The sequence below is a fragment of the Amblyomma americanum genome, chromosome 7, assembly GCF_052857255.1.
Source record: "Amblyomma americanum isolate KBUSLIRL-KWMA chromosome 7, ASM5285725v1, whole genome shotgun sequence".
NCBI lineage: Eukaryota > Metazoa > Arthropoda > Arachnida > Ixodida > Ixodidae > Amblyomma > Amblyomma americanum.
In genome coordinates, this window is record NC_135503.1 from 160030209 (window position 1) to 160043611 (window position 13403).

A 13403-nucleotide genomic window follows, 5' to 3' on the forward strand; every position below is an offset into this window, starting at 1 on the left:
ATATTCCGTACAATGGAACGTGGTCGCCGTTCGACTGACGCAGCAGCAACCGCATGCTTCGTGGCTAACTCGTCGCCGGATGATTTCGCCAAAGAAGCAGCGCGAAAGTTTTTCCTAAAATACGATGCCGTGCCTTTTTCAGCCGCTATAGTTAATATATGGGAGGCATCCCAGCGCATGTATATCAAATGCCGTTTGATATCGACGCAGATGGAATTGCGTGTCCGTTCTCTATGCCTGAGTTGCTCGCTGCAATAGATGACGCAAAACAGAAAACAGCGCCTGGCCCGGACAATATTCAGTACGAGGTGTACAAGAAACTGAGTAGCGCTGCACTCCCTCAACTACTAGACACCATAAACAAAGTATGGACGGATGGCGTCGTGCCTGAGAGCTGGAAATCCGCTGTCGTGATTCCTATCCCGAAACCAGGAAAGCCTCCGACGGACCTTGCAAACTTGCGACCTATCTCCTTAACTCCTACGCTGCGCAAGCTGGCGGAGAAAATGCTAGCCACACGATTGTCATGGTGGCAAGAAAAACACGGTTTTTATCACCCATGCAAATCGGCTTTCGTCCATATATTGCTACAGAGGACGAGTTGGCTGCCTTGACATCTGCAGTTTTGTCATCTACCCGCAGCCGCAATGTGCGTACCGTTTTAGCAATGGATGTTGAAAAGGTATATGACAACATCAGTCATGAAGCCATTCTGAACTCCATTGACATGCTTCTTCTCCCTCTGAGAGTGCGTAGTTTTGTCGAATCATTTTTGGAAGGCAGAAAATTTGCAATACGCCTCAGCGGCGAAGCGGTCGGATCTTTTGTTCCTCTCTGCGACGTGCCCCATTGATCAGTATTGTCGCCGACGTTATTTAATATTGCTTTCATATTGCTGGCTTGACGTTTACATGACATCCGTGACATAAAATTTCTTCAGTACGCTGACGACATAACGGTGTGCAGTACTCACCAAGATCTCCATACACAGGAGGCTGCCCTTTAATCTGCTTTGGATGTTACCTCTAATTACGCATCATCCATCGGGCTTCAGCTATCCGTGCATAAAACAACATACACGTCAGTCGCAAACCGCTGGAGACGCCGTAAACTTGCTGCAAGGCCAATCCGTCCTTGTCTATCAGGCACCCCCTACAGGAAAGTCGGAGTGTAAAAATCCTTGGCTTAATGATTCACCAATCAGGATCCGCGACTGCATGGCTTTCTCAGGCAAAAAGGCAAGCTATTCAGACTTTGGGTTTGATTACAAGAATTGCTTCTAAAACGGGTGGCGCAGGCTCGTTCGTTGTACGGCAATTGGTGAGGGCTGTTGTGCAGCCACGTATTGTTTATCAAGCCCAGTTTCAACATCTTACAAGAGCCCAATGGAATCATCTTCAAGCCGTGAACCAAGAGGCTATGAAAACCATTACGTGCCTTCCATGCATCGCACCGGTTATAGCTTTACAAGAGAATGCGCAGCTCAATACCATTGATGAGTTTTAGCAACAGCGCCGTGATGCGCGCAGCCTAAGGCCAGTCTATCGCACTCCACGCATGCACTGAGGACTTATGCAACGTCACACTCCATTCTTCAGCCGCCAATGCCAGTTATTCCCCCATGGAAGTTTGTACAGCTCAACGACAGCAAGCCAACAGATAATTGCCGGCCAACATCTGCTAATTCGGCATCGTTACTTCTCCAGAAATTTGAGGAACAACATGCTTGTCTGCCTGAAGGATCCATTGTTGTCTACGTAGACGCAAGCATACAAGCATGCGAAGCTGCATCAGCAATTTACTGCCCGTGCAGACCTGCCCTGAACCAAACCTCTTGGTTTCAGCTTACGGAACCCCCTTCGTCCTTTTGTGTGGAGCTCGTTGCAGTTCAAGAGGCACTCTGCTCCGTGGCCGCCACAACTATGCTCCCTGCGGCCCGCGTTGTCATCCGCACTGGCGCCCTTCAAGTTGTCCGGTTGCTACGCCGTGTTAGCCGCTGTCCAATGGTATGTCAGGACGTCCACCGGCTCGCGGCACGCATCCCGCAGCCAGTACGTATTGAGTGGGTCCCACGGGATCTGCTGACCTATCAAAGCCCAGAAGATTTAGCGACCCGCCTTGCGAATCCAAACTCATCACTGCCTCGGCTCCTTCATTTGGACAATTTTACTCTCCTTTCATCAAGAAAGGAACTCTTCCGGAGCCGCACAGGTGCTCTCATCCCTCTGTGTGCGGTAACCGTCCCCAGCGGTCCTACCCGTGCAGAGGAGGTTGCGCTTAGGAGGATCCGGGTCGGGGTTGCCCTCACACCTGCCGTAACTCGGAAGTGGCCTCAGTACCGAGATTTGTTTCCTCGGCCAGGGTGTCCGATATACAAACACGAGGACATTCAAGCCGACATTCATCACTTACTGTGGGACTGCCCAGCTCTCAAGCCTACAAGAATCCGGCACCTGAAGGTAGCGGGTCTTTCACCAAGCAACCCTGTTTTATACATTGCCTGGACGCAGGGACCGTACCATCAATCTCTACTGGAATTCTTCAAATCAGCTTGCCTTTTTCCATTCATTTAATCACTGATACATATGTCATCACACCTCCACCCATTATTGATGCCCTGCGGCAATAAATTTCGCTTAAAGAAAGAGAGAAGACATGACAAGACGAGCGCAACTGTATAAGCGCAAAAAGTCTGACTGGAAATGATTTGTGTCGGAAGGAGCTGCTATCTGTTTTTATGTCACGCAGTCATCTGCAAATAATCTGGCTGTAGAATCCAGGTTATTACTTAAGTCATTCATGTAAACTAAAAATATAAAATAGCTCCGGGTACAGACCCTTGCCGTACCCCAGGTTCCACGTGGTAGAGATACGATGAATGACCATTTACAAAGACTGATTGGAAGCGACTGCTCTCCAGGATAACCTTCGAATCTATGCTAAAATTATCCGGACTTCTTATTACACGTATATGAGGGGCCTTATCGAATGTTTTTGAGAAATCTACAAATACGGCGTCTATTCAAGAATGAGCATGAACAGCGCAATGAAGGTCAGTAACTAAACCGAACCGTTGAGTTTCGCAAGATCGACCGTGCTGCTTCGTCAGAAAGGTCTTGCTTCGTCAGATAGCCCATGATAGCAGATAAAATATATGGTCTAGTAATTTGCAGGTGACAATAATGAGATCAGTCTGTAGTTTGGTGGATTAGAAGCATCGCCAGATGGTAAAAATAGGCGTGATACGAGCAATTTTTAAGCCACATGAATACAGCCCGTATCAAAAGACTGTTAAAAAATAGCGGCTAGCATGGGGCTTGTTATATTAAATAGTGTAGGGCATATTCCATCGAGCATACACTTGTAATTAACAAAGCGCCACATCTAGTTAAAATATGCGGGGCTCGTACAGAACTGTAAAGCACCGAGTAGTGTGACTAAAGCAACGTTGGAAAAACTTACCGCAGGACACACTATTTCAATCTTCGGCATTTTACCTGTTATCCTGTTAGTGCGATACTGAGCACTTTCTCGTGCTTAAAACTCACTCAGCAGGCTAGTATGACTAAAGCAACGTTGGGGAAACTTACCGCAGGACACACTATTTCAATCTTCGGCATTTTACCTGTTATCCTGTTAGTGCGATACTGAGCACTTTCTCGTGCTTAAAACTCACTCAGCAGGCTTGCCACCTCCTGGACTCCTTTTCTCTGCACCAATAAACTGTTCCATATTGCTCAAAACTCGCATTGTCTACCCCATTTATGAACACGTGCGTCGAGTACGCTGGCATCCCCTTGCTCATGTACAGGCCGTAGTTTTATTTTAGTTATGCTAGCATTATTCTAGGCCATGAAAAAATGCCATCGTTTCAGACTTAATTGGGCCAAATAATTTCCCAAATTTATTTAACAGTGCAATAAAGTAGCAGGGTTCTAAAGTATAGTTAAACCAAAAGATGTGCGAAAGCATGTGTTTAGCCTGCTTGGATCATGGTGTTGCTTTGCTGGGTCGTCGGCACGTCTGGCGAAGACAATGGTTCGATAGTAATATCAGAGTCCCTCAATATTTTACTGGTCATGAAACTCCCCCGAAAGTTTGATATAAGGACAAGAGTGGCCGCTAGGGGCGCCCTCGCCATTCGGGGGGCATCGGAGTGAATCCGGCGCTGGCGCTCTGCGGCCTTCGACGGAACTGAAAAATGCAAATAAATACATCTCCGGAGTGATACTACTGTGAGAAGGATGTGTTTCCGGGCAGGAGAAGGCACAGAGAAAAATAAAACTGTTTATCAGCGCACTGGCGGCCGGCGAACACGGTAACACTCGGAAAATTCGCACGCAACCGATTGCGCAGGAAGCCAGCGGGCCTCGCTCGCGAAATACTAGTTCCTATTTAAAAAACAAATAAGACAGGCACTAGCATGGTATATGCTGGCTAGTCCGTATTAAGATACAGAGATGATCACCTGCCGGTCCGATGGAGCGGGGCTGGCGCGTCCGTTCAAGGTACGAGGCGCAGCGCGCATACACACACCGGCAATGGGCGCCCCTGGCTATGCCTGCTCGCACTACTTGAAGGAAATTTGGGTAAACGATGATTAAGGGGACTTAGTATGAAATCTAGCTTTAGAACGAGAATTTCGATGGCAATTATAGCATGTTATTTATGCTATGCAACACACAATGTTGATAAAACATGTTTTTTTTTCCTGAAGCATTTAGTGCAAATTTCAGTAGCCGATCCACGGCACTTTAAAGACTCGGACCAGCCTTAATGCCTCCCACAAAGTGCAATGGTTGTAATTCGCGACCACGCCTCGCTATTTCCTATATAGACGCTTACTTGCAAACATTTATTTTCCCTTTCATAACTACAATCAGTATGAATGAAGCACTGATGCGAATTCCGGAATAAGCAATGAAGACCGAGTGCTTTCATATGAATTTTTTTTTTACTGCCACTGCCTTCGTGCCACATTTGACTTTAAGGTTGCACATACAGTATTTTGTAGTTTTCATTCTGCTTTTATTCGTTTTCATTGCAACTGTTATTGATAATTTATCAATACAATCAAGTAATTCTTCTTCATGACCGAGACCATCATTAATAAAGTAAACTAAGTCAGAACAGTTTCCAACGTCAAAGATGAAGAAAGTGGGGTCAATAGTTTTATTCATGAGAACAGGAAAACAACTTTTAAAGCGAAAAATCACACAAATCTTTTCATTTTGCAGAGGCATGACAGAGCTACATAACTCGGAACCGTTTAACGACGTTTAGCTCAACTTCTTCCCTCCACTTGCCGGACAAGACCGGCGCGATGATTCCCTGGACTTTTTGTTTTTTTCTCTGGTGAAGAAATGCAGCCGGCATCTCAGAAAAAAATGAATAACTTCTGCAGTAGTTGCCACGAAATGTGATGGACAGCCCACGCTAGCAGAGGGAATTCTATTGTCATGCAATATGCTTTCAATAATATTCATGTAGAGATTAGGGCATGCAATTTTCTCTACTGTGAACTCCTCCACATAGCCTTCTACTATTTTTAAAAGGCCAAGCAAGCGCTCTGAAGGCACCTGTAGATAGCCTTTTGATCTTATTGCTGTCAAATCATTTGGCTTCCGAGTTGAATTCTTTAAGGTTTGGACACAGCACGAGCAAGCCATCGTTGCAAACTTCTTGACCACGTAGCCAGCAAGATGATCTAGAATGCACTCCTTGGGTGACATAGGCTGCATTGTGCCACTGTTGCCTTCCATGCAGTCAGCAGGCTCTAAAAGAATATCATAGAAGAGCACAGCCCGTGTATCGACCTGAAAAATACACAATTTGCAGTACTGTTGCTTACATGCAATGAAAACCTGCATAGAAGCTTGTCACGAAACAAAAATTCGTAACTTACATGAGTTGGAGAAGGCGCTTTCTTGCAGTCAATATCTTGCAACTTGAGGAGCAACTTTGGTGCTTCACCTTCGACTGACGCTCTTTTTGGAGGCTGTACCAAGTTGTTGACACTCAGCATACGGTAGATAAACAAGAACTGCTGGATAGTTGGTTGACCTCCATCTCCGGCGACATGTCTAGCTATGCCAAAAAATCGCTAGAAAAAAGAGGACATAAAACATGCATTCATTCGTCGCTAGGCACTTTATAAGCATTAAACATGTAATAGCTCTAAGAATGTGGCAGCGAGCACAAGAGGCAACCTAAATAGGACATTACATTTTCTGACAGGCATACCTTTCTGGCTTACCTCTAACGGGTCCTGTCCAATAGTTCCTACGAGAACGTAACGGAAGCCAGCAGTGAGGAGACGTTCTATAAGGGACACAGTGCTATGCAATGTTATTCTGAGAGCAGCACAAGTTGGCTTGCTTAAGAAGAAAATTTGTTGCTGTTTTGGCAAAGATTTGATATAAGCAGACCAAGCATCGAGCCATGCAATGTTGTCTTTCAGAGTCTGAAAACAAAAAGTTTTTTCTTTGCATAATGCACAAAATTTTTTCTTAATATAGCCAATTACTAATAGCAAAGAACCGTAATTATACTACTCACTGCAATATGTTCAGTTTCTTTGAACAGAACCTGCTCTGTGCTCTTAGTGTTCAGGCAGTCAAATAAATTGTTCATGCGCCTTGTGAAATGAGCAGTGTCTGTGGATCTATGAAGCTTCTTGCAGTTCTCTTGTTTGCTGTAGAATTCCATGGCTGAAGCTGTACTTTCACTCAGCAACTGAAAAGTAAGAAATATACTATAAGGCTCATTAACCACAAATGAAAGCATCCTGTAACCAGCACGTAAACATACCTGCCCTGCAAGCTTCACACTCATTTTCTGAAATGGATTCGGAAATATATGAGCTTTTGTGAGTTTTGGGACAGCACGTAGCCCAGACTGCTGCTCCTCATATTCCAGCAAGGCCGAGTAGTAAGAATGACAGACTTCTTTGTCACCAGGCAGCTGTTCAAAAAAATAAGGTAAATGCTTCAATAAACCATTACCCTTTTTTCCATGCCAATAAGAGCTTACCAAAAATTTTCCAACTTTCACCAGATTGTTCCGTACGCACTTAAATATGTGTGGCGGATCAATCACAGCATAAATGGTTCTCCCGGGATCACATGGATGTTGAAAAGAGGTCTGCAGTCCATTGATTTCTCCACTGACACCTAAAGAAAATTGCCATGGTATGTGTGATGTACAATTCGCTAATTTAATACCACTAATACGTCTTATACAGTAAAATATTTAGCTAGTGAGCTCAAAGGTGACCTATTAGATGCGGAATTGTCACAAGTGACTGCATCTATAACCACTCCAGCGTTACAAAGGTGAACAATACACTCCAACAAGAGTTTTGCAAGGACTGTGCCTGGAGCAGCACCAGACGCACAGAACACACCAACGGTCTGTGACCAACCGCCAAGGAATGGCCGAAACAGAAACACCAAAACGTGATCGCCATCCTTGAAGTGATCAGATTCCCTGGTGTATTCACCGAAATCAACTTTACCCAGAAGCCTCATGTCACTTTCTCGTAGGTGAACACTCTTCCTCACGCTCATTTCATCAAACATCAAAACTCCTGAAAGTGAAGAAAATATACAGAGTGAATTGTCAGGAAATACAAATTAGTCACCATTTTAAACCTTAATTAATAAAAGCACATCTCGACGTTCCCTTTCAGGCAGACCTTGTAGCTTTTCCGTCAAAATATGAAACAAATTGTTGTCAAATCCAAACTCTGCTTTTAGATTCTTCAAATAAGTGTACAACGTGCGAGGATGTGGCAGGGGAAGAAACCCATTTTCATGAAGAAATATGTACACCGATGTCGATTTTATCTTCAGCAGCATGCAGTCATGAAGCCATTCCTTCTTGTACCTGTTGGAAGAGATTTTTTTTTTCGTAGCGAAGCAGGCAAAATGTACAAATCTCAATAAATAAAACGCTGAGCAATGTGCCTATCTATTTGAAGCTTACCGTACAGCTTTTGGCGACTTCACGTTCACTTTCATTAAACACTGATCAAAAATTAACTTTTCACGCTTGACAGCTTGCGCAAATTTAGTTCAGTTTTTCGGTGTTTCGCCTCTTGAGCTGCCACCCTGGCGAGCTTCAGTTGGCAGCGCTGAAGTCGTTGCTCCAAGCAGCGGATATGTGCCTTCAATTTTTTTAGCTGCGAGAAGCTGCATACAGCTGCCTCCGTTTGACAGGCGGCGTCTACACGTCCGTTTCCGTTCACCTCAGTGCCTACGTAAAAGCAAGAAGGGAAAACTTCACTCATAGATCTCCCGTGCGCCGTACATGCAATCGGCACGCAAGCAACAAGGCACACGCATGTCTACTTTCATTACCTGCGTCAGTCTCCGTTGCATCTGCGCCCGTCGAACTCGAGCACATCGTCGCTGCAGCGCCAGAGCTCTCCAGATCAGCTGACGGTTCCCGGCGACGCTTGGTAACCTTGAGCTGCCGAGGCGAGTGAGTTCTGCGCTTTTTTCGGATTTGACAAATACGCAGGGAGGCCTTCGAAAATCCTCGGCATGGCATCCGGCGAAAGTTTTGGCACATCGCGCTGCGACGTCACAACCACGCCATCAACTACCCATTGATCTTCACGCACAATGTCACTCGCATCGAAGTGCTTTTCACAGACACGCACATGCGGGGAGTCAAAACTGAAGCCAGAAGTTTCTTGGCGTGGTATGGCGCGCTTCCATTTTACCCGCCGGTCGCTGTCACTGGGCAGGCAGAACATCGACACTTTTTCTTCATTTCCCCTGTACCCGGAGCGGCATCCAGGTACGCAACAAGTACGCGGCATCCTGACCTGACTTTCAGGCACACCCAGCGCACATTTTCATAAGACACAGCACAGGGAGAAGCCGAAAACTGCGAGCACACATGCCACGCGATTCCGCACTGACAGCAGCTGCCGCCTTCGGTCGCCGCCGCCGCGATGCCCCTCCGCTGCACGCAGCGCCGCACTGCGGCCGCCGCTGGCAGCGCACAAAGCTCTCCCATAGCGTGACGGAGAAGTTTCATGACCAGTAGAAGTATTGAGCGACTCTGGTAATATTAGTTGAAAGATGACGACGTGCAATGCAAAGCGCGAGAATGTGTTGCAGTTTAACACGAGGCGTGATCAGCTCCAGCGATATGACCGTAGCGTTATGACCTATAGTGCTGCTCTACTTACTGATTTGGCATGCGAATGCAACCTTGTGGTTGTGTGGCAAGATAAGGGACATAACATTCATTTCACTCATTTTCAGTGCTCCCCTAGTGCTCGGCTTGACAGGATTTACGTTTCAGCAGGCATGTTATCCAGCGTTTTTGGTTACTGGGTGCGGCCCACATTATTCAGTGATCACTGCATGGTGTCTCTTCAGATAGGGAGGTACAGTCGGCGCATACTTCATCCTCGATTGGAGCTGTGGAAGCTGAATAGATGCCTGCTCTCAGATGAAATCTTCGAACGTGCTGTATCTACTTCCTTGAAGGACACATGATCACGCGGCGATCTCTCAGTTTTCCAAAATGGGACTTATTTAAACAAGAAAAAAAACATTGCTATTGAAGCCTCAGCAAGAATCGTGTTTTTGTAGAGACATCACCTTCGAGAGCTCGGCCGTACTTTGGTTGAGCTACATGAGTTAGAGAGGATTAGCCCAGGTGTCTATGTAGAAGATATCACTGCCGTAAAAGCAGAGCTTCAGCAGTTTGAATCCGAAAGATACAAAGCTGCCTTGATAAGATCTAGGAACCGTAGGTTTCTTGATGAGCAACCATCTATCTCGTCGGGCCCTGAGTGATGAAAGGCAGACAGCTCTGGTTAAAAAATATTGGAAATTCAGTATGGTGGTTGCACATACAGTGATGGTCCTGGTATTATTGAGGCTTTCTTTGACTATTATCGGAAGCTGCTTGGTGGTTGTGCGGGCACAAATGTGAGATCAGATTACAGTCAATTATTCGAAGCGTTTCCCCGGCTTGACGATGAGCAGCGCGCTGTAGTGGAGGGGCCTATCACTTTGGACGAAAATAAATCTGCTCTTTCTGACCTGACGGCTCAGAAATCTCCTGGGCCAGATGGCTTTACTAGCGAATTCTATAAAACATTTTCCACTTGCCTAGCGCCTGTGTTGATGGAGGTTTTCCAGACTTCCTACGATGTTGGTTTTTTGCCGCCAACTTTCTATTCTGGGCATACTATATTAATTCCAAAAAGCACAGATACAATCGATTGAAAACAGTTGAGGGATATCGTCCAATTTTCCTCTGTAATGTAGATTACAAACGTTTTGCAAAGGTTCTTTGCAATCGTCTGCAGCTACTTGTCTCTCACTGAATAGGCACGCATCAGAGGCCGCAGCATCCAATCCCATATTCTATTGCACGTTCAGTACTGGAGACAGTATCAGATGAGATCGGACAAGTAGCACTAATTCAGATTGACCTTAAAGCATGCAAATAATGGAGATCTTTTGCTTAGGCGCATAAACATTACTGTGTATAACGAGTGCTATAAAAGGTTAATTTTTAACCAAGAGCTAACCAAACCTATTTAATTGAAATTATCTGTTCGCCAAGACTGTCCATTATCGCCTCTGTTGTCTGCCTTAGATCTTGAACTCCTATGCCTAAGTATTATTAACTGCACATATATCTTTGGTTTCTCCCTGGCGCAATGTGAAATTAAGATTTTAGAATATGCAGATGATGTCGCCCTATTTTGTTCTGACAAAAGGAGTTTGCTTGAGGCATAAAATTTGACTGAACAGTTTTGCGAGATATCCGGTGCGGCTCTTAATCTAGATAAATCCAAGGGTATTGGTTGGGCCATTGGGGTACAGCGCCAAGTCATTATGGTGGCATAAGCTGGGACTGCGGGACCGTTCAATACCTAGGGGTTCCTCTTCACCAAATTCGCAACAGTGGAGCCTACTGGGATTCGCAGGTAGTATCGATGAGGCGACAAACGCAGGCTTGGATGGGTAGGAAACTGTCAGTGTTTGCTCGACCTGAAGTATTTCGAAAACTTCCCTATGTGCTGCAGGTTCTCTACTGAGTAAGAAAGAAAGTGCCGGTGATGCGCAGAATATTTGTTACATTCGTATGGCATTCCCAATGGGAACCCATGCGTCGTGATAGCCTGTTTCTTTCTCTGGAGTCTGATGGAATCGGCCATGTTCACTTATTCGTGCATCAGCTTGTTTCGCGTTTTTTTTTCTTTGTCAAATCGCCAAACCACCCTTTTTTAGTAGCTGTGCTTATTCGGCGTCGCAGTGCTCTTTTTTTTTCCTTTCCTATTCGCACCAACTGCAGACACTCGTGAGGGGCCTTTATGGAGATTCCTTAAGGAAATTGCTGACATCTTCAATTTCCTCATTGTGCGCTTTTCTTTAGACTACCTGTATAGCCTCCCCAAAAGGCAGCTGACTCAGGTACTTGCACAGTATTTGTTCCCTGTACCGTTGTATCAGCAACCTTTTCTGGAGTTCCTTGACACCAGTGTTTTAAAACATGTTAGGCGAATGTGTATTTCTTCTGCTGCAAAAACATTTTTCTTTAACTGCACACATCTACGCTGCTTGTGAAGGTATGGCTTAATGTTAAGTAAATGCTTGCGCTATGGTCGGTGAACTGCCGCCTGCGCAGTACACCAGAGACAATTGACCGTTGTTTTATTATGTGCATTGATGCTGTGTTTTTCTAGGACATATTACAACGAAAAATTAGAAAAGACATTGACATCACACCCTACAGTATTCGTTTTTTTTTTTGCCTGCGGAGAATTACTGTGTTGTGTCGTATGACCTATTTATGTTGCTGGGACTTTGTCGCTGGGAATGCCGCATGGTGGACCGCCACGCAGAATCACCACGGTCGTCGAAATCTTTGTTTCGTGGGCAATATGCGCTTTGGTGCGGGGAGTATATGCTGCCCTGGAAGAGCCGCCTAGCTGGCTTCCCTATCTGGATGCATGTGTGCCTCCCATACTTTTGATGTTTTTGAAGGTGGCGTCATGCAGGGGTATGGTGGCCTGGTGTTTTGTGGCGTAAGCATGCTTCGACTTTTCTTTTCGGCACTATTTCAATGCAATAAAGAAAAAAATAGCATATATCTCAAGCAGCACCGAACATTGGCCCAATATTGAAAATGTGTTGGCAACGACCGGTCCTACAAAGGACCGGCCTTTGCCAACACATTTCCAATATTGCGCCGATGCCGTGTGCTGCTGGGGTAGTGCTCTTGGGCACAGGCCAGCGGAGTTAATCTGCTCGTGCTGCCGTGGGTTCGAAACCCAATCGCGGCAGTATTTATTTTATTGATTTGTTGATTCAAGGTCAGGCTTTCGCAATGTAACGCCTTCTGCAGCTGGGGTCATGAAGTGCATCTTCGGCTCTACAAAATTTTAGCGAGGCAGAAAACTTGCATGGTAACATTTCTCAACATGAAGGCTTCCCGCACCTAATGCGCCCCAAGCAGACACTGTTATGATAAAAACGGCAGATAGTGAACGAGAATACGGAGGAATCTTTTATGTACAGAAGGTCACGTAACGTACAAGGTTCTAAGACATATCAGTAAGGTTCTAAGACAAAGGTCGACATGGCTAAAAAAGCGCGCAAACTTACATTCCAGAAGACCATAGCCGGGACACCGGGTCATGCTTCCGGGCTAGGTTTTATAGGCGAGGAAGTCCTGCCCATACCCTCTAACCACATAGCCTCAACTTTCAACTTCTTCAGCAGCCTAGGTAACTCTGTCCCAAGAACATCGTTTGTTTGGTCGGTTGTTTATTTTCACAGAACTGGTGCGTACAAAGCTCCGTCGCACCCCGGGTTCTACATAACGCTCCTCCCTGGCGCTAGGAAGAAAATGGCGGATACGTGACGAACTACACTGTAAACAAGAATAAAACCAAATGGGAGTTTAAATGGTTGGCGCCACCGTTTATACTCCATATGCAGAAACATTTACTCCACCAATATGGAGTAAAAATGTGTTAAATTATGTATTTCATTCCTTGCACTAAATAATGGAGTATAAAGCAGAGGTCTCCCCTTAATAAGACTTATTTCTAAATGGAGTTTCTTGGTCTCAGTGCACCCAAAGTCCTCAATAGAGTATAATTTATATATTTTGGATGCTAAATGTGCCGCACGGCATAAAACGTGATACCATTAATGAACGTTATTACGTTAATAGGTTACAAAAAGGCATGGAGTCCAGTAAGGTGTAAAAAGTCACATAATCCTCGGGCATAAATGTTTTTCGTTATCCACAAGTTGAAATCGGAGTCATTGTTTGAGGACAGGCCTGCCTCTTGCAGAACGCGAGCGCGCACCAGCGAAGTTCCTGGGCAAGTCCACAATAGGTGGTGAACAGTGGTG

General features: G+C 45.4%; 1 pseudogene; it reads right to left on the bottom strand.

Annotated features, from left to right (window-relative positions):
• Window positions 1–8169: 8169 nt before the first annotated feature.
• LOC144097551 (uncharacterized) lies at window positions 8170–8955 on the bottom strand (annotated as a pseudogene).
• Window positions 8956–13403: the final 4448 nt, after the last annotated feature.